Genomic DNA, 26,684 nt, shown 5'->3' with positions numbered 1-26,684 from the left:
AAGCCAAGCATTGCATGGACACTTTCTTGGATATCAAAGCAAAGCCACGGTTTGCTTAGTGGTTTTTCTTGGAGTCTAGTTCACTTTCTTGAACTTTCTTGAATTTTCTTTACTTAGATTTTGCTTACAAGTTTTTACCTTTCACTTGAAAGGGTTTTTCTTGGTTCAAGCATTAGGATCTTTAATCTTTATTTAGTTCTTTAATTTTTATTTATTTATTTAGTTGCTTTAAAAATCAGTTAGTTAGCAAAATAAATCAGTTTAGGCGTGTGCTTGTTCTCCAAGAAGATTGGCGTATGCTTGTGCTCCAAGGTGCTTGCTCTTCAAGCAAGTTAGAATTCTAGTTTAATTAGGATTGAATTAGGAACTTGTCCTAATCTTCCTAGGTAAACTAAGTCTATAAATAGGGCTGTAAAACACACGAATAATAGAGAGATTAATATACATTGTTTTAAGTTTAAACACTTAAGTTTTGTTGATTGTGATCAATTGCTGTTTTGCTTGTTTTAGATAAAACATTCGTTTGGATTGATTAATTGGGTGGATTCTTAATTGATTAATCTTAGTTTTTGTTTAATTCTTGGTGGATTTCCTGTATAGAATTAGACTTAAACATATCCCTTGTGTTTTGTTGATTTTCGGATCAATAATTCACATCAATACCCCTATGGAAAAAAGATCAAGAGAAGACGGCCTTCGTCATTGATCAGGGGTTATTTTGCTATATTGTGATGCCGTTTGGCTTGAAAAATGCTCCGGCTACATTCCAACGGATGATTAATACGATCTTCATTAATAAAATTGGAAGGAATGTGGAGGCGTACATTAATGATATGATAGTCAAATCCAAGCAGCAGGGTGATCACCTTGCTGATCTCCGAGAAACCTTCACCACACTCAGGCGACATAAGGTTATGCTAAATCCTAAGAAATGCGTCTTTGGTGTTGAGTCAGGGAAGTTTCTCGGATTCCTGATTGATCAAAGGGGGATAGAGGCTAACCCCGAGAAGATACAGGCGGTAATTGACATGAAGTCACCCCGCACTGTCAAGGAAGCACAGAGTCTAACCAGTTTCCTGGCGGAACTGGGGAGGTTCCTCAGCTGGTCAGGTGACAAATGCCTTTACTTCTTCCAAGCAATCAGGAAGAAGATCAGATTTGATTGGGGGGATGATGCTGAGGCGGCCTTTCAAAAGCTGAAAGAGCACTTGCACTCTTTGCTAAGGCTTGTTAGCCCTCTGCCCAAAGACACGTTATACATGTACCTAGGCGTCTCAGATCATGCTCTCAGTGCTGTTCTCCTTGCTGAGAGAGACGACATCCAGCTCCCGGTCTATTTCATTAGCCATTTGCTAAAAAATGCTGAACTCCGGTACCCCATGGTTGAAAAATTTGGCCTTCCTCTATATATGGCATTCAAGAAATTGAAGCCGTACTTTCAGGCTCATCCGGTTGTAATTTACATCAATCAGCCCCTCAAGCGGCCAATGTCTACCTTGGAGTCATCCGACAGAATGTTGAAATGGGCTATTGAAATGCAAAGTCTTGAAATCACTTTTGAACCCAGAAAGGCAGTGAAAGGTCAGGCGTTTGCCAACCACCGGATAACATTGATCAGGTTTGGAAAGTGTATGTAGACGGGAGCTCGACGAAGAACGGCTGCGGTGTAGGAGTTATATACGAGTCCCCTGAGAGGGACAAATTTGAATATACACTGCAGTTTAAGTTTCAAGCCTCAAATAACGAGGCGGAATATGAAGCCCTGCTAGCCGGAATCCGCATGTATAAGGCAATAGGGGAAACAAAATTGACGCCTACCCCTCTGATTCACAGTTGGTCGTATGCCAGTATGAGGGAAAACATGAGGCAACTCATCCAGCTATGATCAAGTATCTTCACGCAAGTCAAAGAAGAGGCCGGGGCACTTGAGGAATTTCGTCTGAGTTAAGTGCCCAGGTCAGATAACAACCAGGCTGATGCATTGTCCAATTTGGCATCTTCCGCCTACTGTGATACGCCTCGGTCAGTCTTTTGGGAAGTTCTTGAAAAGAGATGTATATATGAAGAGCCCATTGGAATCCTGGACCGAAGCTCTACCTTGATGGATGGCATCCGGGCCTATTTAATAGACGGCACACTTCCTGATTCACCACAGGAGGCAGCCGTCATGAAGAAGCGAGCAGCAAACTTCGAGATGAGAAACGGAGAGCTCTTCAAGGCAGGTTTCCTTAAACCTCTATTGAAGTGTGTTACCCCGGAAAAGGGTAAAGAAGTTCTTGAAGAATTGCATGCTGGATACTGTGCCTCTCATATAGGCGGCAGGTCCCTAACCGTCAGAGCCAGGCGACAATACTTTTGGCCTACTCTGATGCAAGTCTAAGCATGGAGAACTTCGAAGATTTGCTTATCATGCATCAAGATAACTTGTCCCTAAACATTGATTCAAGCCAAGCATTGCATGGACACTTTCTTGGATATCAAAGCAAAGCCACGGTTTGCTTAGTGGCTTTTCTTGGAGTCTAGTTCACTTTCTTGAACTTTCTTGAATTTTCTTTACTTAGATTTTGCTTACAAGTTTTTACCTTTCACTTGAAAGGGTTTTTCTTGGTTCAAGCATTAGGATCTTTAATCTTTATTTAATTCTTTAATTTTTATTTATTTATTTAGTTGCTTTAAAAATCAGTTAGTTAGCAAAATAAATCAGTTTGGTGTATGCTTGTGCGCCAAGGTGCTTGCTCTTCAAGCAAGTTAGAATTCTAGTTTAATTAGGATTGAATTAGGGACTTGTCCTAATCTTCCTAGGTAAACTAAGTCTTATCAATAGGGCTGTAAACACACAAATAAAGATACATAGATTAATATTCAGATTTATTTCTTAAGTTGCATACTTGAGTTTTGGTTGATTGCGATCAATTGCTGTTTTGCTTGTTTTAGTTAAAACATTCGTTTGGATTGATTAATTAGGTGGATTCTTAATTGATTAATCTTAGTTTTTGTTTAATTCTTGGTGGATTTCCTGTATAGAATTAGACTTAAACATATCCCTTGTGTTTTGTTGATTTTCGGATCAATAATTCACATCATCTTTGGTATCAGAGCAGGTTTGCGCAACTTCGGAAAATATTAAACTGGGAACAATTGGCTGGGAATTTTTACGTGATTCTTTTTGCATTGAACTCTAAAAACGTCCAGCTATCACCATATAAAATTTCATAATTTTTAGTTGAGTAACGCGTTCTACACAGCCTCAAACTTTTGGTGTTTGTGCACTGATTTGCGGATGGGAGTCCGGTTTTTGTGTTGCCTAGTTTTCCTTCAAGATTCGATCTTTTAATCAAGATTTTTGCATAAACTGACTTGGTTTGTGCAGGAATCATGAGTGACGAGGAGGTTCCACAAGTTCCAAGGGGATTAACCTTAGAACAGGCTCAAAATCTTAGAAGAGATAGGCGAATTGACGAGTTGGCAGCAAGGATGGATGAGATATTAAAAAGGCTTGATACTCGTGCTAGAGATTCTTCAAGGAAAGGGAATTCTAACCCTAATTCTGGTTCAAGTGAAGAAGAACAACCAAGGAGGAACCCAAGGAGGCCACGAAATAATTATTCCTCAAGTGATGAATCACCAAGGCCTAGGAGGAGAGATCGACCAAAGGATGATGATAGGAACCTTAGATTAGATCTTCCCGAATTCAATGGGAGTATGAATGAACCTGAAAAATACCTTGAGTGGATTAGAAGGGCCGAGACACTATTTGATTACAAGGAGTATGATGAAAGGAAAAGATGCAAATTGGTTGAATTGAAACTGACCGGTTATGCTAGTCTTTGGTATGATAATCTAAAGAAGAAGAGGCATAAGGAGGGGCGTGCAAGAATCTCAACTTGGGAACAACTCAAGAAGCACATGAAAAAAAGGTTCGTACCTAGTGATTATATTCAAGATGTTTATCTTAAGATGCAACTTTTTAAACAAAATTCTATGACTGTTGAGAATTATATTGGTGAATTTGAAAAGTTATGCATGCTATGTGGCTTAGAAGAGATTGTTGAGCATAAGATTGCTAGATTTATTTCGGGGTTGAATGATAATATTGCTGAAAAAGTTGAATTGCAACAATATTGGTCCTTTGAGGATGTTTGCAAGGTAGCTTTGAAAGTTGAAAAACAGATAAAGGGGAAGAAAGGGACGTACACTAAGCCCTTTGTAAAAGGTTTCACTAAACCTTTTGAGAAGAACAGCTTGGAGAAAAGTGGTTCTAGTTCGAACTACAAGGAGACTAAATCAAAATTTGAAGCTCCTAAAAAGCTTGTTGAAGATAGGAAGTGCTTCAAGTGTGGTAGTGTTGGTCACATTGCAACTAATTGTCCATCAAAAAGAGTAATGACTGCTCAAGAGTGGGAACAAGAACAAGCTAAGTGTGAGCAGGGTAGTGACTATGAAGAAAAGAACGAAGAGGAAAACTTTGAAGAAGAGGAGGGGCATGTTGACGAAATTGATCCCGAAACTCATGGTCAAAGTTTGGTTCTAAGAAGGGCACTACACTCTAAAACCGTACCTATGGAAAACAATCAAAGGGAGAAAATCTTTCTTACAAGGTGCAAGGTAGAAGATAGGTTGTGTGACATGATCATAGACACGGGGAGTTGCACTAATGTGGTATCTACTACCTTGGTAGACAAATTGAAGTGGCCAATTACTGAACATCCAAGCCCTTATAAGCTTCATTGGCTTAATAATTCGAGTGATGTTAAGGTAACTAAACAAGCCTTAATCTCCTTTTCAATTGGTAAATTTCATGATAAAGTTTTGTGTGATGTTTGTCCTATGGATGCTTGTCATATACTATTAGGCCGTCCTTGGCAATATGATAGATTTGTGAAGTTTGATGGAAGGACTAATGTGTATGTTGTGAGAAAAGGAGAAAAAGAGAGACCGGTTGCTTTAAAACCTTTGATAAGCAACAAGTCTTCTAATGTTACCTCTAATTCAAAGAGTTCTTATTTGATTAGTGAGAGGGAATTAGAAAAAGAGATTTGCAGCAACAATGTGGTATATATACTTGTTTCTAATGAGATTCGAATTGATCAAGATAAACAAGCAAAGAGGCCGTATGAATTGGAATCTGTTTTAGAAGAATTCAAGGATGTCTTTCCTAAGGAATTACCTCCGGGACTACCTCCTATTCGTGGGATAGAGCATCAAATTGACTTGATTCCGGGAGCACCATTACCTAATAAGGCAGCCTATAGAAGTAATCCGGAAGAAACAAAGGAGATGCAAAGGCAAATTGAAGAGCATATGACTAGAGGATACGTGAGGGAAAGTATGAGCCCTTGTTCCGTGCCTACTTTACTTGTCCCAAAGAAAGATGGGAGTTGGCGCATGTGTATTGATAGTAGGAGTGTGAATAACATCACTATCAAATACCGATTTCCTATTCCAAGATTAGATGATCTACTTGATGAACTACATGGTTTAAAGTTGTTTTCTATGGATTTTATTGTGGGATTGCCGAGAACACAACGGGGGAAAGACTCTATTATGGTTGTTGTGGATAGGTTCTCTAAGATGGCTCATTTTGTTCCTTGTCACAAAGTGGATGATGCTATGAAAGTGGCGGAATTATACTTCAAAGAGATTGTTAGATTGCATGGAATTCCAAAAACTATTGTGAGTGATCGAGATACAAAGTTCATGAGTTTCTTTTGGAAGTCTCTATGGAAGCTTGTGGGAACTAAATTGCTCTTTAGTACATCTTACCATCCACAAACTGATGGACAAACCGAGGTTACTAATCGTACTCTTGGTGCGCTTTTGCGTGGGTTAGTGAGTAAGACACAAAAGGATTGGGACATCAAGTTAGCTCATGCGGAGTTTGCTTATAATATATCACCTACATATGCTACCAAACATAGTCCCTTTGAGGTAGTTTATGGAGTCAATCCGAAACTTCCAATTGATCTTGTTCCATTGCCTAAGGGTGAGTTAATTCACAAAGATGCCGAGTCTAAGTTGAAGAGTATGCTGAAATTACATGCTCAAGTTCGAACAAGAATAGAGAAAGTAAATGACATGTACAAAGCTAGAGCAAACAAGCATAGAAAGCAACAAGGTTACAATGTTGGAGACTTGGTATGGTTACATTTGAGAAAGGAAAGATTTCCAGGAAAACGCAAGAATAAGTTGATGCCTAGAAGTGAAGGTCCTTTCAAGATTATTGAGAAGATCAATGACAATGCTTATAAGTTAGAACTTCCGGGAGAATATGGAGTTAGTGCTACATTCAATGTTGGCGATTTGGCTAAGTATATTCCTGATGAAGAACTTCGAGATTTGAGGACAAATTCTTTCGAAGAAGAGGAGGATGATGCAAGTCTAAGCATGGAGAACTTCGAAGATTTGCTTATCATGCATCAAGATAACTTGTCCCTAAACATTGATTCAATCCCGAGGCGCCGCAAAACGGCGTGACCTAACTCCTAGGTCACCAGATCCTAGGAGGGCACACTTTTCCCTATAAATAGGGACATTACGTCATTTATGAGGAGACACGAAAAAAGAGAGAATTTTTGACACACAATACGAGACAATACGTCACTTACCACAGAGCTGTCGTTTTACAGGAACACACAGCACTTTACCTGAGCTTGGAATCCAAGCAGATAACTTTACTTCCGCACGTTTTATCTCCGAATATTTACTGACTTAATCTTCGGAGGCGGACCACCGACCATCCGGCGGTCCGTTTGCTTTGCAGGTACAGGCATCCTCAGTTGAATCCAGTTTCAGTGTTGTAACTCTCCCGAGGGACAAAAACCCCCGAAACAGATTCTTAATTGATTAATCTTAGTTTTTGTTTAATTCTTGGTGGATTTCCTGTATAGAATTAGACTTAAACATATCCCTTGTGTTTTGTTGATTTTCGGATCAATAATTCACATCATACTCTTGAAGTATACGCTAAAGAGTTGGTGAAGAGGTGTGACAAATGCCAAATGTTTGGCAAGCTTATCCACCGCCCGGCTACTAATCTGACGGCAATCCACAGCCCAGTCCTGTTTGCTAAGTGGGGCATGGATATCTTGTGTCCTTATATGCCTGCTCCAGACGAAAAACGTTATATTTTGGTGGCTGTGGATTACTTTACCAAATGGGTAGAGGCTGAGCCGGTCAAGAATATCAAGACAAAGGATGTCATCTCTTTCATTTGGAAGAACATCATCACCCGATTTGGGGTTCCTATGTCCATGGTGTTTGATAATAGCCTTATGTTTGAAACGCCTCACCTTAAGACTTGGTTGGGAGATCAGGGTATCTCACATTGTTTTGCATCAGTCGGCCGACCCCAAGCAAGCGACCAAGTGGAAGCCTTCAACAAGCTTATCTCAGACGGCATAAAAAAGAAAATTAAAAGAGCCGGTGGCTTATGGGCAGAAGAGCTTATTGATGTCCTATGGGCCATCCGGACAACTGCCAAAGGGGCAACCGGTGAAACCCCATTTCTTATGGTATACGGTGCTAAAGCCGTCTTGCCCATTGAACATTACGAGCCGACTCTCAAAGTCATGCTTTATGATGAAGAGGCAAATTGGGAGGCCATGCGGCTGGCATTGGACTCCCTCCCGGAACGCAGGGGCAATGCTGCCCTGCGCCATGAGATATACAGTCTGAGAATGACGAGAGCCTACAACAAGAAAGTACACAAGCGTCCTTTGAAAGTTGGCGACTTTGTGTTACGAAAAATGGAGGCAACCGGTAGGGCCAATGAGGCTGGAAAGCTAACCCCTAATCGGGAAGGCCCTTACCAGATCTATGAAGAAGTCAGGGATGGCACCTACCGTCTGGATACTCCAGACGGCAGACGCCTGCCTCAAACTTAGAATGTAGATAACTTTAAAAAGTACTACTTCTGAGAAATGTAAATTTTTTGTAAGCAGCAAGTCTATCAATGAGAAATCTGGCTTTGTTTGCAAAATTGTTTTATTATCTTCAAAATTACTTATCCGCATGGGTTATACTCAGACGGAATTTTTGCTTAACTATCTAAGTTTGATACTTAGTGTAAATTCAATGTTATAATTACTTGTCCGCCTGGGTAATACTCAGACGGACTATTTGTTTAACCAACTAAGTTTGATACTTAGTGTAATTAAATGATTGAATTACCTGTCCGCCTAGGTAATACCCAGACGGGCTAATTGCTTAACCAACTAAATACGACATTTAGTGTAAATTCAATGTTATAATAATGCGTGGCCAATGGCCAGACTAAAAAAACTAAGCACAAAAACGCTTAGTGGCTATACAACCGGTCTCAAAAAGACCAAAGGCCAATGGCCGGATTGTTGCTTATTTTATAAAACCACCTGTCCCAACATGAAAAATGGCGTCCGGCGACACCCCTCCAAGTGCAATCGTCGCAGAGAGCAGACTCTTCGTCAGTTCTACGTACCTATGCAGACGGCAAAGATTGAACGACCAAATTGGTCTACTCATAGCCGTCTGACCAGAACAATCTACGAGGACGATTAAGTTTCCGAATACTGGATGCCCTGAGGCATCTTTCACTTAGATTATTTATTCCAAAGTTGCACTCTCTCTCCCAATTGGGGCAAAAGAGTTTGTGTAATGGCTATGAAATAATCCCAGACGGAAAATTACCGCCTGGGTAAGAAGCTAGAAGCACCCGTTCTAATGGACGGCTGTGCACTTGGTTTGGGGCAATCACCATTGTGATGGATTGGCCAAAAAACACCTCATTCTTCTCCAAGTATAAAGTGTTTTCAAGCCAATCAATCTATTTGAAATGAAACCAACCACACAGTCATCCAGGGGCAAGAGTAGCCGGATTGCAAATTGCCGCATGCTTTTTTAAGTTAGGCAAAATGATTAAGCATTGTAGTATATACGCAAAAAAAAAAATATTCAAACACAAAAACATATATAAACAACCGACTGAGTCGGATTACTTCATTACTATTGAAAATGGCACAAAGGCCAGAATAATTGTTAACCGAAATCACATCCGGTGAAGAAGCAAAAGAAACAAATTGTTTACCCAACTGTACAGTTGGTAAAGATACAACATTAATCGGCATACAAGCCAAAAAAGAAAGAAGTTGGCATACTGCCGCTGAATTTGGGGAGGCTGATTCAAGGCTGAGGGGGAAGCTGCTGCTCCGGCTGGTTTTGACCGGCTGGGAGGGCTTCTGATTGGTTATTAGCCACTTGAGGCTGGCTGCCTTCATTTTGTTCTTCCTCTGTTGGCTCCTCATTATATGAGACTTCATATCCCATCTCTGCAGCCCAATCCTTGAAGCGAGGCGAGGCTGCCTCTCCCAGCACTTGGGCATTATACACCGTAGTGTCGTAATCATACCTAAGTTTGTAGAATTCAAAGTCCACATCCGGGTAGAGAAGCCCCCATGCTATCTTTAGGCAGGCTGCATTGTTTCGCTCATTCTCTTCCATCAGCCGCTTCTACTCCCGGGCGATCTCATCTGATTGCTTGTTCCGCAGATTGGTGATCTCCACCCCCAGTCGGGAGATGTCTGCCCGGAGTTTTGTGTTCTCCTTATCAACATCCTCTAATGCCTTGAGTTCAGATTGAGCATCCTTCAGTTTTTGCTCAAGGTCATTAGCCCGGCTGGTGGCTTCATCATTTGCAGCCGTCAAGCTCTGGATCAGCTCCTCCTGTTTCAACTCTACTACTTTAATCTCTAAATCACACATATAATAGGCATATTCGGCAGAGTTGAGGTTTTCAAGGGCCCTCCATTTGGCGTCATTTACCTCTTCCTGCTTCCGCGTGAAGGGGCCTCGGAGCCCATCCGCCCTCAGCATTACTTGAGAAAAGAGCAGCCGGATTATGAAATACTTAGTAAAAATGGAGAGAAAATATTAGAATTGAGCCGAAGAATATTTTACCTCAGCCAGCTGGCCCATTATCCGGTCAAAGTCCACCACCTGCAGATCAGGTATGGAATTTTTCTCTGACCGGGTGAGGGTCTTCACCATCCGTTTTGCAAACCCAACAAGATCCGGCTTGTCCGATGTAAGATCTGCACCAAAAGAAGTAGAAGTACTTGGTGAGAAGGAAGCAGCATAGTAGGCATTCATCCGTTGCCGGCTGCTGACTGAACCCCCGGAGGGGTCTACCTTAGTCTTGACTCTCATGAAGTCAAGTGGCCAAGGTATTTCAATCTTGCCCTTACCTTGGGTTTCCTTATGGGGCGCAGGAATCTCATAAAGTAGTCCGGGTGGGGGATCTAGTTTTTTGGAACAATGATGTGAGTCCCATCCCCCATGGGCTCAGTAGTGGTTTCAAAGAAACCCGGCTCCATTATTTGCTCCCGGGCCCTAGTGGAGAGTGCCGGGAGGGGGCATTTCCTGCCTAGAAAAACCAGTTCCTGATTGTACCGGCGTAGTGTCCGGTTGTGTCTCTAGGTTGGTGAAGAAATTAAAACTTGTCTTTCCACCCTGTTCATTTGGACACCTTGTCCAGACTCATTAAGTACTGGGGCAAGGTGGAAAGAGTGTACCAAGCTCCGTGACCGCCTAGGGCCTTGCTGAAGTAATGCATGTGAGCAAAGGCAGAGAAACTGAGAGCAAGACTCTGAAGCTCGCAAGCGACTATGTAGCTCAGAATGTTCACCCATGAGTTGGGGGTGAGCTGCCAAACTCCCATATCATACCCCTTTAGGATCTTCCTAATCCCGGTATGGAGGGGGAACCGGATGCCGACTTCTATTACCGCCTCGTAGCAGACGAAATAGTTGTCTGCATTCTCAATCTTATCGTCCCACGCCATCACTGCATCAGCAGGCGAGACGATAATATCCCACCCCTTTCCAAAGGGGTGCTTCTCCCCTTGTAAGCTCTAAAGCCACTCTTCAGCAGGGCTATGTCACCCGGAAGCATCCTAATCTTCTTCGGGTTGGGGTTGTCAGCATCTTTCGCCGGCTGCTGATAGTCAGCCGCAAAATTATCCTGATCGGAGCGAGAATTTTCGGCCCCCGATCATTCAGCGGCTTCATTACCGCTGGATCCTTCCCCGGATCCATTAGAGGAGGCGGCTTCTTCACCGTTTACCTCCTGCACGCTAGAGCTCCCAGAAGAAGAGGGAGCCTCTTCATCAGAATTGCCGCTCTCCTCCAAATCCTCATGCTCCCCATCTGGAACAACCTCGTCGGCAGGCACTTCCATAGTGCGCAGGCTCTTAGTTTTTCTGGCCGTCTGTTTGACTCTGGCCATTGTGTCCTGCACAGACACAGAGAGGGAGGAATTCAGAGATGAGCACAGTAGTTCCGACATTCCAGAAAGGATCCCCCTGTTCTAGACTTAGCCATTCCGGGAGACCGGCTGAGTGTCCTAGGCAGTGCCGAGTGTGTGGATTGAGAACTCATTTTATTTCTAAAACTATGTATACAGGCGGAAAAAGAATGTATACAAGTTGGAAAAGAAAAACTAAAAATGGTACAGGCGGTTACCTTACTTTTAACTCTAAAAAATCTAAAAACAGCTACAGACAGTGACCGGGTGTTGCAAGGTTAGCACACGGAAATCTTGAAAACTCTGATAAAGACGGAAGTAGAGAAACTCTCTCTAAAAATCTCTTCTTTCTCTCTCTAGAAAAGTCAAATGAAAATGAAGTGAGAGAAAAGGGGGGGGGGGGTTAAACCTTCTATTTATAGAAGGTGAAAACGCGGGCATTCCCGTTTAAAATTCAAATTTTACTATACGTTGTTACTGTTCACCTTTGATAGGTGGACATGTGTCACAAGCATCACGTGAAATGCACGTGACCCCTATGAGGGGCAAATGTTTAGGGTAAAAATACCCTAGACATGTGGACCAATGAGAGGAGGCCACATGTCAAGTTCAGGATGGCCCAAGTGGCCCAATAGCCTCTTGACACGTGTCCCCTTCAGATAAGTTTCTGAAATGGCAGCCTTCAAGGGCCCAAATCCCAAGAAGCGCCGTAATTCGGTGTAGCCCACCAAAACCTAGGTTAAGTGACCTAGATAGGGGCACTCCTACCAATGACCCTATAAATAGGGAGATATTTCCCCATTTTGGGGACACAATACAATCATTTATTATACCTACTTTCTCTCTCATCAGAGAAACACCTGAGCTTGGAATCCAAGCAGATGCCCACCTAAATTTTTGTACTCTTTATTCTCTTTCAAGTTACCAACTTGATCATTGGAGGCGGAGCTCCACCATCCGGAGTCTCCGTTGTTTTTGCAGGTACAGCTCAGCCGAACCAATCTTTGTGACGTAACTCTCTCGAGGGACAAAAACACCCAAAACAGCTCTCATGCTTCTCAAGAATGAAAGGGATGGTGGTACTGTAGGCTCCTTTAAAGGGGATTAGAAGACGGCAAGAGAGTGCTATCTCGTAAACGTCAAGTTGACTGTTTTTGCAGCCGGTCAGCTAAAGGACCCTAATTCACCCCCTCTAGTAGCCGCAAAGAAAAGAAAAATCTCTGTCCCCCAGCCGGCTGGTGAGAACATTGATATCCCTCTGGACGACAGACGTACAGAGCGGACGGTTAAGGTTGGGACGACTGCCTTTGAAAGGCTTGGTGCAGACTTGCACCATCTGCTGAAAGAATTCAAAGACATCTTTGCCTTTGAAGTGGAGGAGATGCCAAGCATCAGCCTGGATCTCACAGTCCATAAACTTGTGGTGGATCCAAAAAAGAAGCCCATCCGACAAAAGAAAAGAAACCACGACGAGGAGAGAAGTTAGGCGGCAGCTGCCGAAGTAGAAGAGTTGCTGGACGCTGGGTTCATTCGGCCATGTAACTACCCCAACTGGGTTGCGAATGTTGTGCTTGTAAAGAAGCCGAATGGTACCTGGCGTTAATGTGTTGATTACACAGACCTCAACAAGGCATGTCCAAAGGAAAGTTATCCACTCCCAAAGATCGACAGTCTGGTCGACTCTACAGCCGGTCATGCCTTGATGAGTTTTATGGATGCATACTCCGGCTTCTATAAGATACCCCTGTGAAAAAAAATCAAGAGAAGACGGCCTTCGTCACTTATCAAGGGCTATTCTACTATATGGTGATGCCATTTAGCTTGAAGAATGCGCTAGCTACTTTCCAACAGATGATTAATACAGTCTTCGTTAATCAGAGTGGGAGGAATGTAGAGGCGTATATTGATGACATGATAGTCAAATCCAAGCTATAGACGGATCACCTTGCTGATCTCCAAGAAACCTTCACCACACTTAGGCGGAATAATGTCATGTTAAATCCCAAAAAGTGTGTTTTTGGTGTTGAGTCTGAGAAGTTTCTCGGATTCCTGATTGATCAAAGGGATAGAGGCTAACCCCGAGAAGATACAGGCGGTGATTGACATGAAGTCACCCCGCACTGTCAAGGAAGCTCAGAGGCTAACCGGTTGACTGGCTGCGCTTGAGAGATTCCTCAACCGGTCAGATGACAAATGCGTTTACTTTTTCAAGGAAATTAGGAAGAAGACTAGATTTGAATGGGGAGATGATGCTGAGGCAGCCTTTCTGAAATTGAAAGAATATTTACACTCCTTGCCAAGGCTTGTTAGCCCTCTGCCAAAGGAGACTCTCTTCATGTACCTAGCCATCTAAAATCATGCCCTCAGTGTTGTTCTCCTTGTTGATAGAGACGACAATCAGCTTTCGGTCTATTTCATTAGCCATGTACTCAGGAATGCCGAACTCCGATACGCCATGGTTGAAAATTTTTGTCTCGCTCTTTATATGGATGTTAAGAAGTTTAAACCATACTTCTTGGCACATTCGGTGGTGATCTACACAGATCAGCCCCTCAAGCGGCCAATTACAACCCTGGACTCCACCGGCAGAATGCTTAAATGGGCTATTGAAATGCAAAGTCTTGAAATCGCCTACGAACCAAGAAAGGCAGTGACGTTTGTCGAAATGACAAGGCCGGTTGCTTCGGACAACCTTGATCAGGTTTGGAAGGTACATGTAGATGGGAGCTCTACTGTGAACGGTTGTGGTGCAGGCATAATCTATGAATCCCCAGAAAGGGACAAATATGAGTATGCACTACGGTTCGAGTTCTAGGCCTTAAACAATGAGGCGAAATATGAAGCCCTGCTTACCAGTATCCGCATGTGTAAGGCGGCAAGGGCAACAAAAGTTGACGCCTGCTCAAAATCTAAGTTGGTTGTTAGCCAATACCATGGTGAGTTTAAAGCCACTCATCCGGCTATGATCAAGTATATGCACGCAGTCAAGGGTGAAGTGGGGACACTTAAAGAACTTCATCTAAGTCAAGTGCCCCAGTCGAAGAACAATCAGGCGGAAGCTCTGTCCAAATTGGCATCCTCCCCCTCTTGTGATGCGCCTCGGTCATTCTTTTGGGAAATAATGGAAAAGCGAAGTGATTTGGTGTATTCAATACCCCCAAGTGGACCTATAAGAGAGCGACACATGTCCCTTTGGGAGGCGTCCAAATAGACCCTCTAGATGCGTGACACGTGTCACTCGTATACACTCCCTGGAAATGGTGGCCTTCAAGGCCCAAATTACAACGACACCGCAAAACGGCGTTGCCCTAATCCCTAGGTCATCAAACCCTAGGGTAGGGCGCGTTCTCCTAAGAACCTATAAATAGGGAGATTCCCCCAATTATTGGGACAGTCTTTTTGACACCTCGAGCTTTATGTCTTAATCATTACGACATTTATTGCTCTCTAAAACAGAGAACATCTGAGCTTGGAATCCGAACAGATAACCTACTTTCCGCACGTTTTACTCCGAGTTTGAGGGCAAACTCTTTTCAAGAAGGAGGGAATGTTGTAGCCAAGCCTAACAACTTGGTTATGGACGTTTCTTTGGTTCAAGATGTATCATCATGCATTGGTGTTATGCGTTCTATCCATGTGCAGCAAGATATTCAATCCCTTGAATTTCTTCTTGTTCTTATTAACTAGTTTATTCTAGTTCATTTTATGCTTTGAATAAATTGTAAACTTTAGTCTTATTTTAAGTTTGCAAATTAGTTATATTTTTCTTAGTTCTTTTTAGCTGATTATAGTTCGAAAATAAAATGTCACATTCACACAAAGTACAAGTGCAAGATACATCAAGAAGGCAGCCATTTAAGCTTGTGAACGAAGCATGGAATCCGAAATTCTTTTAAAAGGAATTTCAAGGCTTTAACTTGGGTGTTACAATCAGCTTCAATGAGGAGTTACAAGCCTTTATTTCAGCCTTCAAAGGACCGTTTATTTCAGTCAGCAATTGAGCATTCAAAAGGCGTCCAAGTACACTCTTGTCCACATACATTCAAGCTTATTTCAAGGCTTGAAACAAGGAGGAGTTACACTTCTTTTGCTGTTTGAATTTGGGCGTGAATAATGGGGTGTTACACCTCCAAGTTGCTGCTTTGTTGGGCGTGAATCAAGAGGGAGTTATACTCTCTTATTTCTGATTTTATTTGGAGGTTACAAACCACCATTTTCTCTTTGATGTATCTAGTTAAATAAGGCTTCTTTTATTAATGTATCTAGACAACAAAAGCTGATTTGTACCTAGCTTAGTTGGTAACAAGTGAGATGAAAAGTCACTTAAGTTAGCTTGTACTTAAGGATGCTTGTTTAATATAAATAGCAAGCAAATGTGAATGAAAAAATCAGATTATTTCGAACAAACAAATTTGTCTTACATTCGTTTCTTGGATTAGAAACAAAAAAAATTTGAAATTCTTGGATTTGGAATTTCGTTCCTTTGCTTAGTTAGCTAGTTTAGGCTACTAGTTAGCTTGTGATCTTAGGAATCCAAACCGTTTCTTAGTGATGTGACTTTATTTAAGAAGCCTTTGGTTCTTTAGCCTTATCTATCCTTTGGTTTAACCCTTGTGTATTTCGAGTGCTACTCCAAATATACAACATTTGGCGCTAGAAGGAGGGGGATCTAGCAGAACACATACCCAAACACAACCCAAACACAAACCATGGCCAGCGTTCCACCACCTAATTGTCAAGAATATGTCAATAAGGTTGAGCAAGAGAAAGAAGATATGGAGCAACGAATGCAATATTTGCAAGATCAATTAAAAGATCTTTCTACTAAGTTGCGCCATCAAAAAGAGGGCTCACCCAATCATAGTGATGAAGAAATGAGTGAATCTAATTTCAATCACAATGAGATACCTTTTCATGAAAGAGAAAGATCACGGCCTAACAATGACATTAAGGCTGACATTCCGGAGTATGATGGCAAACTCGATGCTGATGAGTTTGTAGAATGGCTTAGAACGGTTGAGAGAGTGTTTGATTACAAGAAAACACCGGAAGAAAAAAAGGTGAAGATTGTGGCCTTGAAGTTAAGAAAATATGCCTCAACTTGGTGGGCTAGTGTGTGCGCCAAGAGGGAAAGGCAAGACAAAGAGAAGGTGAGATCGTGGACCAAGATGAAAAAGATGTTGAAACAAAAGTTTCTTCCCACATATTATGTGCAAGAAAACTTTTCCAAGTTCCACAACCTCAAACAAGGTACAAAATCAGTAGAAGAATATGCTAGGGAATTTGAAGGATTTGTCATGAAATTTGGAGTAGAGGAAGATGAACCTCAAACATTGGTGCACTTTTTGGGAGGACTTGACCTAAAAATAGCCAATGTGGCCGAGCTACACCCTTACAACACCCTTGAAGAGCTCATTATTTTAGCACATAAGATTGAGCAGCAACAAAAAGCAAGAGGCAAAAGTGATTCGTCATGTTTTGCATCTCAAACCTCATTTCCCCAAAAAAAGCAAACATCCAATTTCACACCTTTCAAACCCACATCCAATCAGCCTACTTCTAAACCACCTTCACAAAACACCCAAAATTCCAACCCAAAACCAGCCCCAAGAAGATGTTTTAGGTGTCAAGGCCTTGGAATTTTGGCTAGTGATTGTCCAAATAAAAAGATTGTTACTTTGATTGAACATGAAGAGGAGGACGCAAAAAAAATTAGAAGTTGAAGAGGACAGCAATCTTGAGGAGAATGATGAGTATGCATGCCTAGGACCGGATGAAGGAGAATGCTTGGTGGTTCGACGTATACTAAGCAATATGATTGGCAAAGAAGGGAGCTTGCAACGTGAGGCAATCTTTCACACTCGTTGCACCATTGGTGGTAAGATATGCACATTGATTATTGATAGATGGAGGTAGTTGTACCAATGTGGCTTCACAAGTAATGATAGACAAGCTGAAAATAAAAACCGTCCCTCACCCTAAACCTTATGTGATTCAATGGCTAAATCATGGTAAAGGGATTTAAGTAACACAACAAGTCTTGTTATCATTTAGCATTGGTAAAACTTATGAGGAAGAATTATGGTGTGATGTTATACCTATGGATGCATGTCATATTTTACTTGGTAGACCTTGGCTATTTGATAGGCGTGTGATGCATGATGGGTATAAAAACACATATTCCTTCACTAAGGATGGACAGAAAATAATCCTTACCCCTCTAAACCTCAAAAACGTCCATACCCAAGTTGTTAGGCTTGGCTACAACATTCCCAACCGTCACAAAAAGAACAACACCCACTCCTCACCCCTCTTCTCAAAACCTATTCCCATGTTTTCCCCGAAGACATTCCCCATGGCCTACCCCCAAAACGTGACATACAACACAAGATTGATCTTGTTCCCGGATCAGTGCTTCCAAACAAACCAGCCTATAGAACCACTCCAAAAGAAACCGAGGAGATTAGAAGGCAAGTGGAAGAATTATTGTCCAAGGGTCTTATTCGTAAGTCTCTTAGTCCATGTGCTTGTCCTACTTTGATTGTGCCTAAGAAGAATGGAGAATGGAGAATGTGTGTTGATAGTAGATCAATTAACAAGATCACTATTAAGTACCGATTTCTTATCCTGTTGTAGCCAAGTCTAACAACTTGGTTATGGACGTTTCTTTAGTTCAAGACGTAGCATCATGCATTGGTGCTATGCGTTCTATCCATGTGCAGCAAGATATTCAATCCTTTGAGTTTCTTGTTGTTCTTATTAACTAGTTCAATCTAGTTCATTTTATGCTTTGAATAAATTGTAAACTTTAGTCTTATTTTAAGTTTGCAAATTAGTTTCATTTTCTTTAGTTTTCTTTAGCTTGTTAAAGTTCGAAAATGTAGTGTCACATTCACATGAAGTACAAGTACAAGATACAACAAGAAGGCAGCCGTTTAGCTTGGGAAAAACATAGAATCCGAAAATTCCTTTTGGAGGAGTTTCAAAGGCTTTAACTTGGGTGTTACAATCAGCTTCAATGAGGAGTTGCAAGCTATCAATTGAGTCTTCAAGTGGGCGTCATTTCAGTCAGCATTTGAGCATCAAAAGGCGTCCAAATACACTCTTGTCTACATACATTCAAGCTTGATCCAAGGCTTGAATCAAGGAGGAGTTACACTTCTTTTTGCTGTTTGAATTGGGCGTGAATTAAGGGGCTGTTTTGCTTCTTACTTGCTGCTTGGTTGAGGCGTGATTCTAGGGAAGGTTATGCTCTTACTTGCTGCTTTGATGGGCGTAAATCAAGGGAGAGTTATGCTCTTTATTTCAGATTTGAAGAGGCTTAATTGAGGAGGTTGTGGCCGCCACTTTTTAAGCTTATGTATCTAGTTAAGCACAGCTTCTTTTATTGATGTATCTAGACACAAAATCTGTTTTTGATGCTTAGCTTAGGCATGTAACAAGTGAGCTGAAATTTCACTTAGTTTAGCTTGTACTTAAGGATGCTTGTTTACTATAAATAGCAAGCAAATGTGAATGAGAAAATCAGATTATTCAAACATAAAAAAACTTGTCTCGTTTCTTGGATTAGAAACAAAACCTAAAATTCTTGGATTTGGAATTTCGTTTCCTTTGCTTAGTTAGCTAGTTTAGGCTACTAGTTGGCTTGTGATCTTAAGAATCCAAACGTTTCTTAGTGGTGTGACTTTATCTAAGAAGCCTTTGGTTCTTTAGCCTTATCTATCCCGTGGTTTATCCCTTGTGTATTTCGAGTGTTACTCCAAATATACAACATTTGGCGCTAGAAGGAGGGGGATCTAGCAAAACAAATACCCAAACACAAACCATGTCCGACATCCCACCCCCTAATTGGCAAGAATATGTCAATAAGGTTGCACAAGAGAAAGAAGATATGGAGCAACGAATGCAATACTTGCAAGATCAGTTAAAAGATCTTTCTACTAAGTTGCGTCATCAAAAAGAGGGCTCACCCAATCATAGTGATGAAGAATTGAGTGAATCTAATTTCAATCACAATGATAGACCTTCTCATGAAAGAGAAAGGTCACGGCCTAATAATGACATAAAAGCAGACATTCCTGAATATGATGGCAAACTCGATGCTGATGAGTTTGTAGAATGGTTAAGAACGGTGGAGAGAGTGTTTGACTATAAGCAAACACCGGACGAGAAAAAGGTGAAAATTGTGGCCTTGAAGCTACGAAAATATGCCTCAACTTTGTGGGCTAGTGTGTGCGCCAAGAGGGAAAGGCAAGACAAAGAAAAAGTGAGATCATGGGTTAAGATGAAGAAATTGTTGAAACAAAAGTTTCTTCCCACATACTATGTGCAAGAAAACTTTTCAAAATTCCATAACCTTAAGCAAGGTACGAAATCAGTAGAGGAATATGCTAGGGAGTTTGAAGGATTTGTTATGAAGTGTGGAGTAGAGGAAGATGAGCCTCAAACTTTGGTTCGGTTCCTAGGCGGACTTGACCCAAAAATAGCCAATGTGGCCGAACTACACCCTTACACCACCCTTGAAGAGCTCATTATCTTAGCACATAAGATTGAGCAGCAACAAAAAGCAAGAGGCAAAAGTGAATCATCACGTTTTGCATCTCAAACCTCATTTCCCCAAAGAAAGCAAACATCCAATTTCCCACCTTTCAAACCCACATCCAATCAGCCTACTTCTAAACCACCTTCACAAAACACCCAAAATTCCAACCCAAAACCAGCCCCAAGAAGATGCTTTAGGTGTCAAGGCCTTGGACATATGGCTAGTGATTGTCCAAATAAAAAAATTGTTACTTTGGTAGAGTATGAAGAGGAGAACGAATTAGAGGTTGAAGAGGACAGCAATCTTGAAGAGAATGATGAGTATGCGTGCCTAGGCCCGGATGAAGGAGAATGCTTGGTGGTTCGACGTACGCTTAGCAATATGTTGGACCAAGAAGGGAGATGCAACGTGAGGCAATCTTTCACACTCGTTGCACCATTGGTGGAAAGGTATGCACTTTGATTATTGATGGAGGTAGTTGTACCAATGTAGCTTCGCAAGTTATGATAGACAAGTTGAAAATGAAAACTATCCCTCATCCTAAACCATATAAAATTCAATGGTTAAGTCATAGTAAAGGGATTCATGTCACACAACAAGTCTTGTTATCATTTAGCATTGGTAAAACTTATGAGGAAGAATTATGGTGTGATGTTGTGCCTATGGATGCATGTCATGTTTTACTTGGTAGACCTTGGTTATTTGATAGGCGTGTGATGCATGATGGTTACAAAAACACCTACTCCTTTTCTAAGGATGGAAAGAAAATTGTCCTTACCCCTTTAATCCTCAAAAATGATCACCCCATATCCACGCCTCCCACTTCCCTCACCACTCTCATAAAATCTGAATTCCATGAATATTTGAGCCAACTTGATACCCCCTCTCAACCGTCCAAAGAAGAAAACCACCCACTCCTCACCTCTCTTCTCAAAACCTATTCCCATGTTTTCCCCAAAGATATCCCTCACGGATTACCCCCAAAGCGTGACATCCAACACAAGATTGATCTTGTACCCGGATCCATGCTCCCAAACAAACCAGCCTATAGAACCAATCCCAAAGAAACCGAGGAAATTAGAAGACAAGTGGAGGAATTGTTATCAAAGGGTCTTATTCGTAAGTCTCTTAGTCCATGTGCTTGTCCTACTTTGATTGTACCTAAGAAAAATGGAGAATGGAGAATGTGTGTTGATAGTAGGTCAATCAATAAAATCACTATCAAGTACCGGTTTCCTATTCCAAGGTTGAATGACTTACTTGATGACTTGTATGGTTCTAAAGTGTTCTCTAAAATTGATTTGAGAAGTGGATATCATCAAATTCGAATTTTCGAAGGAGATGAATGGAAGACCGCTTTCAAAACAAAGGAGGGACTCTATGAATGGCTTGTGATGCCATTTGGTTTGTCTAATGCACCATCTACATTTATGTGCCTTATGAATCAGGTTATGCAACCTTTCATGGGTAAATTTGTTGTAGTCTATTTTGATGATATTTTGGTGTATAGTAGGGAAGAAGAAGAGCATGCTATGCATTTGCAACAGGTTTTTGAAGCCCTTGCTCGTGAGCAACTATATGGTAACTTAGAGAAGTGTCATTTTTTCACTTCCCAAGTTATTTTTCTTGGTTTCAAAGTTTCATCTCAAGGCATAGAGGTTGATGAAAAGAAAGTTGCTGCAATTCGTGAGTGGCCCACGCCACAAACAATTCAACAAGTTCGTAGTTTTCATGGACTTGCTTCTTTCTATAGGAGGTTTGTGCGAAATTTTAGTACTCTCATGGCACCTATCACCGAGCTAACTAAAAATCAGAAGTTAGTTTGGAATGATAAGGCTCAAAAGGCCTTTGATGAGGTAAAACATCAACTTACTAGTGCACCTATTCTTTCTTTACCTAACTTTGATGAAGTTTTTGAAGTTGAATGTGATGCTAGTGGAGTTGGTATTGGTGCTGTTTTGTCACAAGTTGGGCGTCCCCTTGCCTACTTTAGTGAAAAACTCAATGAAGCACAACGGAAGTATAGCACCTATGATAAGGAGTTCTTTGCTCTTGTTCGTGCTTTGGACCATTGGAGACATTACCTCATTTCCAAGGAGTTCATCCTTCATTCAGATCATGAAGCTCTCAAATATCTTCAAAGCCAACAAAAACTCCAACCACGCCATGCCAAATGGGTGGAGTATTTGCAAGCTTTTCATTTTGTGATCAAACATAGAAGAGGCGCCATGAACAAAGGAGCTGATGCACTTTCAAGGAGATACACACTCTTGAATTCTTTCAAGGCAAGAGTGATTAGTGTTGAAGATGTGAAAGCAAGTTACAAAAATGATCATGACTTTGGTGATTTATTTCTAAAATGTTCTAATCATGCTTACAAAGATTATTACATTTTAGATGGCTATTTGTTCAAAGGAAACAGGTTGTGCATTCCAAGATCAAGCCTAAGAGAATCTCTTATCAAAGAGTTTCATGAAGGAGGAATGGCGGGACACTTTGGCATAGAGAAGACTACTCTTCTTGTGCAAGAGTTCTTTCATTGGCCTAGATTGGTTCGTGATGTGGAGTTTATTGTGAAAAGATGCGTGGTGATTTGGGTATTTTATACCCGGCCAAGTGGCCCAATCATAAAGTGCCACGTGTCCTCTATATAGGTGCCATTTGGACCTACGGAATGATGACACGTGGAGGGAGGACTCTTCTCCGTCCTACGTGGACTGAAGGTCCAGCAGGGACCATTCAGTCGGCGACACGTGTCACCCAAAAGGTGCTTCAGAATCCTTTTGGGCACAGTGACACGTGTCACTCAAGTATTGGCCCTGGGATGGCGGCCTTCTAAGGCCCAAATCCCGAGGCGCCGCAAAACGGCGTGACCTAACTCCTAGGTCACGAGACCCTAGGAGGGCACACTTTTCAAGAAGACCCTATAAATAGGGACATTATGTCATTTATGTTGACACACGAAAAAAGAGAGAATTTTTGACACACAATACGAGACAATACGTCACTTACCACAGAGCTGTCGTTTTCAAGGAACACACATCACTTTACCTGAGCTTGGAATCCAAGCAGATAACTTTACTTCCGCACGTTTTATCTCCGAATATTTACTGACTTAGTCTTCGGAGGCGGACCACCGACCATCCGGCGGTCCGTTTGCTTTGCAGGTACAGGCATCCTCAGTTGGATCCAGTTTCAGTGTTGTAACTCTCCCGAGGGACAAAAACCCCCGAAACATTTGGCGCCGTCTGTGGGGAGAGTACCTCTGAAATGGCTTCACAAGAGCTTGTACCAAATTCGGAGATCATTCGGCCTCCAAATGATGTGCTGGTCCAAACGGACCATGACTCAGGTGACGACGCTGATGTCGAAACCTATGTGGATCCAAATGGATCCCTCTTCTCTAAACGCATCCGCAGTAAGGAACGGCGAGAGCGTCCCCATGTTCAGGCAGGACCAAGCAAAACTGCTGGCCAGCCATAGAAGCCCTCGGGGCGGCCGGTTGATCCTTCTCAGGCGGCAGGATCAACTCCCGTCACTCGGGATGAGCTAATGTCACTCCTGAGCAGCCTCAGGGGTGAAATCAAGCAGCTCGCCTCAAAGAAGTCGCCTACTCCTAGAAAGGAGCAGTCGGCCAAGAAGCCAGCCCAAGCTGGCAAACAGAAGTCGGTCAGGGACCGTCAGCCGACTCCTCATCCTGCTCCTAAGGAGAAGGCCAGGCCCCAATTTGACCTTAATCGGCTCCGTTTCCCAGAAATGGGCGCAAGAAAACCCATCCGGCACATACAGCCGGATGGTAGCAAAAAAACGTTCTCTGACGCTCGGCAATACATTGAGGAGAGGAGAACCCAGCAATCAGAGTCGGCTTCAACGTCGACTTATCATGATAGCTTTCGGAATACCTCTGTGAGGTGTTCCCAGTCTGTACATGAGACCCCAGCAAGCAGCCAAAGGGTTCAGTCTGGGCCACATGTGATTCAGTCCGCCCAGTACATGGCACAGCCATTGTACCAGGCGCCAGTTGTACCTTACATGCAACCTACCCTCTATGGAGGACAGGCGGCATACGGCTATCAGCCGATGGACTGGCAGCTTAGGCTGCAACACCTTGGAGATCAACCCTCTGCTTTCTCCAGGGAAATAATTGAAGCCGTACAGCCGGCCAAAGTTAAAAACATTCTGGTTGGAGCCTATGACGGGACCTCCAACCCAGAAGACCACCTGCTAGCATACACCCACCTCATGTATTTACAAGGGTTGGATGATGCCGCATGGTGTCGTTGCTTTCCAGCCACCCTGAAGGGCATAGCCCAGCAGTGGTTTGGCAACCTGCCGGCTGGCTGCATAAATAGCTTCAAGACGCTTGCGTTCTTGTTCGCATCAAACTTCTCTATGAACATCCCTGCCAAAAAGACAAGTCTTGACTTGGGCAATGTACAGCAGGGAGATAGAGAAGGTTTGCGATCCTACGTCAGGCGGTTCAATCTGGTCCGAATCCAGATTCATGGGCTGTCTGATGAGGTCGCCTTCACAGACTTCTTTAAGGGTCTGAAGGACGGGTCTACTTTTAAGTACGAACTCGTCTGCAAACAAATCTTTACTCTGCAAGGAGCCTTGCGAGAGGCGGAAGCCTACATACAGGCGACCGAACTCTGCTCCTCCAATAAGCAGTCGGACCATAAGAAGTCCGACCGGCAGAAGGAGACTCGGTCTGCTCAGCCGGCTCCTAAGCCAGAAGAGAGCAAAAAGAAAAAGCAAGTCTGGGCCATTGATAACTCTGATCAACCGGCCCAGAAGAAGAAAAAAGAGTGGAAACCGTACGTCCCAAGGTACGAATTTCACAAGGACTGCTGCTCCATCCTTTTGGAAATTAAGGATCGGCTAACTCTTGAAAAGCCGACTGCTATGAAAGGTTCCGCTGAAAATAGGAACAAAAACAAGCATTGCCATTTCCATGAGGATGTTGGCCATGACACGAACGACTGCTTTAGTCTCAAGCGGGAGCTCGACCGACTGGCCGACAAAGGACAGCTTAAGTCCTATGTGAAGTCCAAAGTGACTTCAAAAGCAAATCCGGGGCAGTCCAAGAAAAAGACTCCCCAGCCTGCTGTGAGTGCCGAAACTGATGAAGAACCGGTGTACACGATAGCAGGCGGATTTGCCGGTGGTGGCCCGACCATTCGGGGTACCAAGGACCATCTAAGAAAGATGGTCAATTCTGTTGAGGAGGGGGATACATCTAGCACATCCACCTTCCCTAAAGTTGTCATCACCGAACAGGACAGAGGCAAAGTCCGTCGGCCGCATGATGACCCTGTTGTCATTGAATGTAAAGTCGCCAACCAGCTGGTTGGCCGAATTCTGATTGACACAGGAAGTTCCTCTGACCTCATCAGCCTCAAATGCTTGTCCAATCTCAAGTACAAACCGGATAGCATGATGGAGGTCACCCACACCTTAGTTGGGTTTGGAGGAGGACTTGTGCATCCAGTCGGACGAATCGACCTACCTGTCCGCCTGGGAAGCAGGGGAGACGGTCGACACATGACCATCCGTCTCCTAGTGGTTGAAGAGCTCACGGCTTACAACCTCATCTTTGGCCGACCCACTCTTAATGAGTGTAAGGCCGTCATCATCCCTGCTCTCATGCTACTCAAGTATGAGAAGGATGATGGAACAGTTGGTTCCCTTAATGGGGACCAAAAGACGGCTCGAGAGTGTTATCTCTCGGACGTCAAGCCTGCGGCCGCAGCATCCGGCCGGGGCAAGCAAATGATTGACCTCGACGATGTCGAGGAAGAACAGTCGGCCCCACCAGCCGGAAAGAAAAGAAAGACTGATCAGCTGGTGGTGGTCAAAAAAGAAAAGCAATAGCAATCACTGACCGGGGAAAGGTCGGGTGATCTTCGTCCCCAGCCTACTGGAGAGCACATTGATATCCCTCTGGATGATAGCCGTTCAGAGCGGACTGTTAAGGTGGGGACGATTGCCTTTGCAAAATTGGGTGAAAACCTTCACCAGCTGCTCAAGGAATTCAAAGACATCTTTGCCTTTGAAGTGGAAGAGATGCCAGGCATCAGCCCGGATCTCGCCGTCCACAAACTCGCCGTGGATCCTAATAAGAAGCCCATCCGGCAAAAGAAAAGAAACCTCGGCGAAGAAAGAAGTCAGGCGGCAGCTGCCGAAGTAAAAAAGCTGTTAGATGCCAAGTTCATTCGGCCGTGCAACTTCCCTGAGTGGGTGGCTAACGTTGTGTTAGTAAAAAAGCCGAATGGAACTTGGCGGATGTGTGTTGATTACACAGACCTCAACAAGGCATGTCCAAAGGATAGTTATCCACTGCCTAAGATCGACAGTCTGGTCGACTCAACAGCCGGTCATGCCCTGATGAGTTTCATGGACGCCTATTCAGGTTTCCATCAGATCCCCCTGTGGAAAAAAGATCAAGAAAAGACGGCATTCGTCACTGATCAGGGGTTGTTCTGTTATACTGTGATGCCGTTTGGTTTGAAGAATGCGCCTGCTACCTTCCAACGAATGATTAATACGGTCTTCATTAATCAAATCGGAAGGAATGTAGAGGCGTACATTGATGATATGATAGTCAAATCCAAACAGCAGGCGGATCACCTTGCTGATCTCCGAGAAACATTCGCCACACTCAGGCGGCACAAGGTCATGCTTAACCCAAAAAAGTGTGTCTTTGGTGTTGAGTCTGGGAAGTTTCTCGGATTTTTGATTGACCAAAGAGGAATAGAGGCCAACCCTGAGAAAATACAGGCGGTAATCGACATGCAGTCGCCCCGTACTGTGAAGGAAGTGCAATAAAAAAGAAGACAAACTTTGAATGGGGGGATGATGCAGAGGC

At 42.9% G+C, this 26,684-nt stretch overlaps 1 protein-coding gene across 1 annotated transcript in view; it reads left to right on the top strand.

The window, feature by feature from the left end:
- Nucleotides 1-26,684, top strand: part of LOC145625029 (uncharacterized) — a 128,731-nt gene that overhangs the window by 82,215 nt on the left and 19,832 nt on the right. The gene's annotated exons all lie outside the window — the stretch shown is intronic.

This window comes from Chenopodium album, chromosome 3 (assembly GCF_948465745.1).
Source record: "Chenopodium album chromosome 3, dcCheAlbu1.1, whole genome shotgun sequence".
NCBI classification, from domain to species: Eukaryota; Viridiplantae; Streptophyta; class Magnoliopsida; order Caryophyllales; family Amaranthaceae; genus Chenopodium; species Chenopodium album.
The sequence above is the reverse complement of the archived record's forward strand: the minus strand, read 5'-3'. Positions and strand labels throughout refer to the sequence as shown.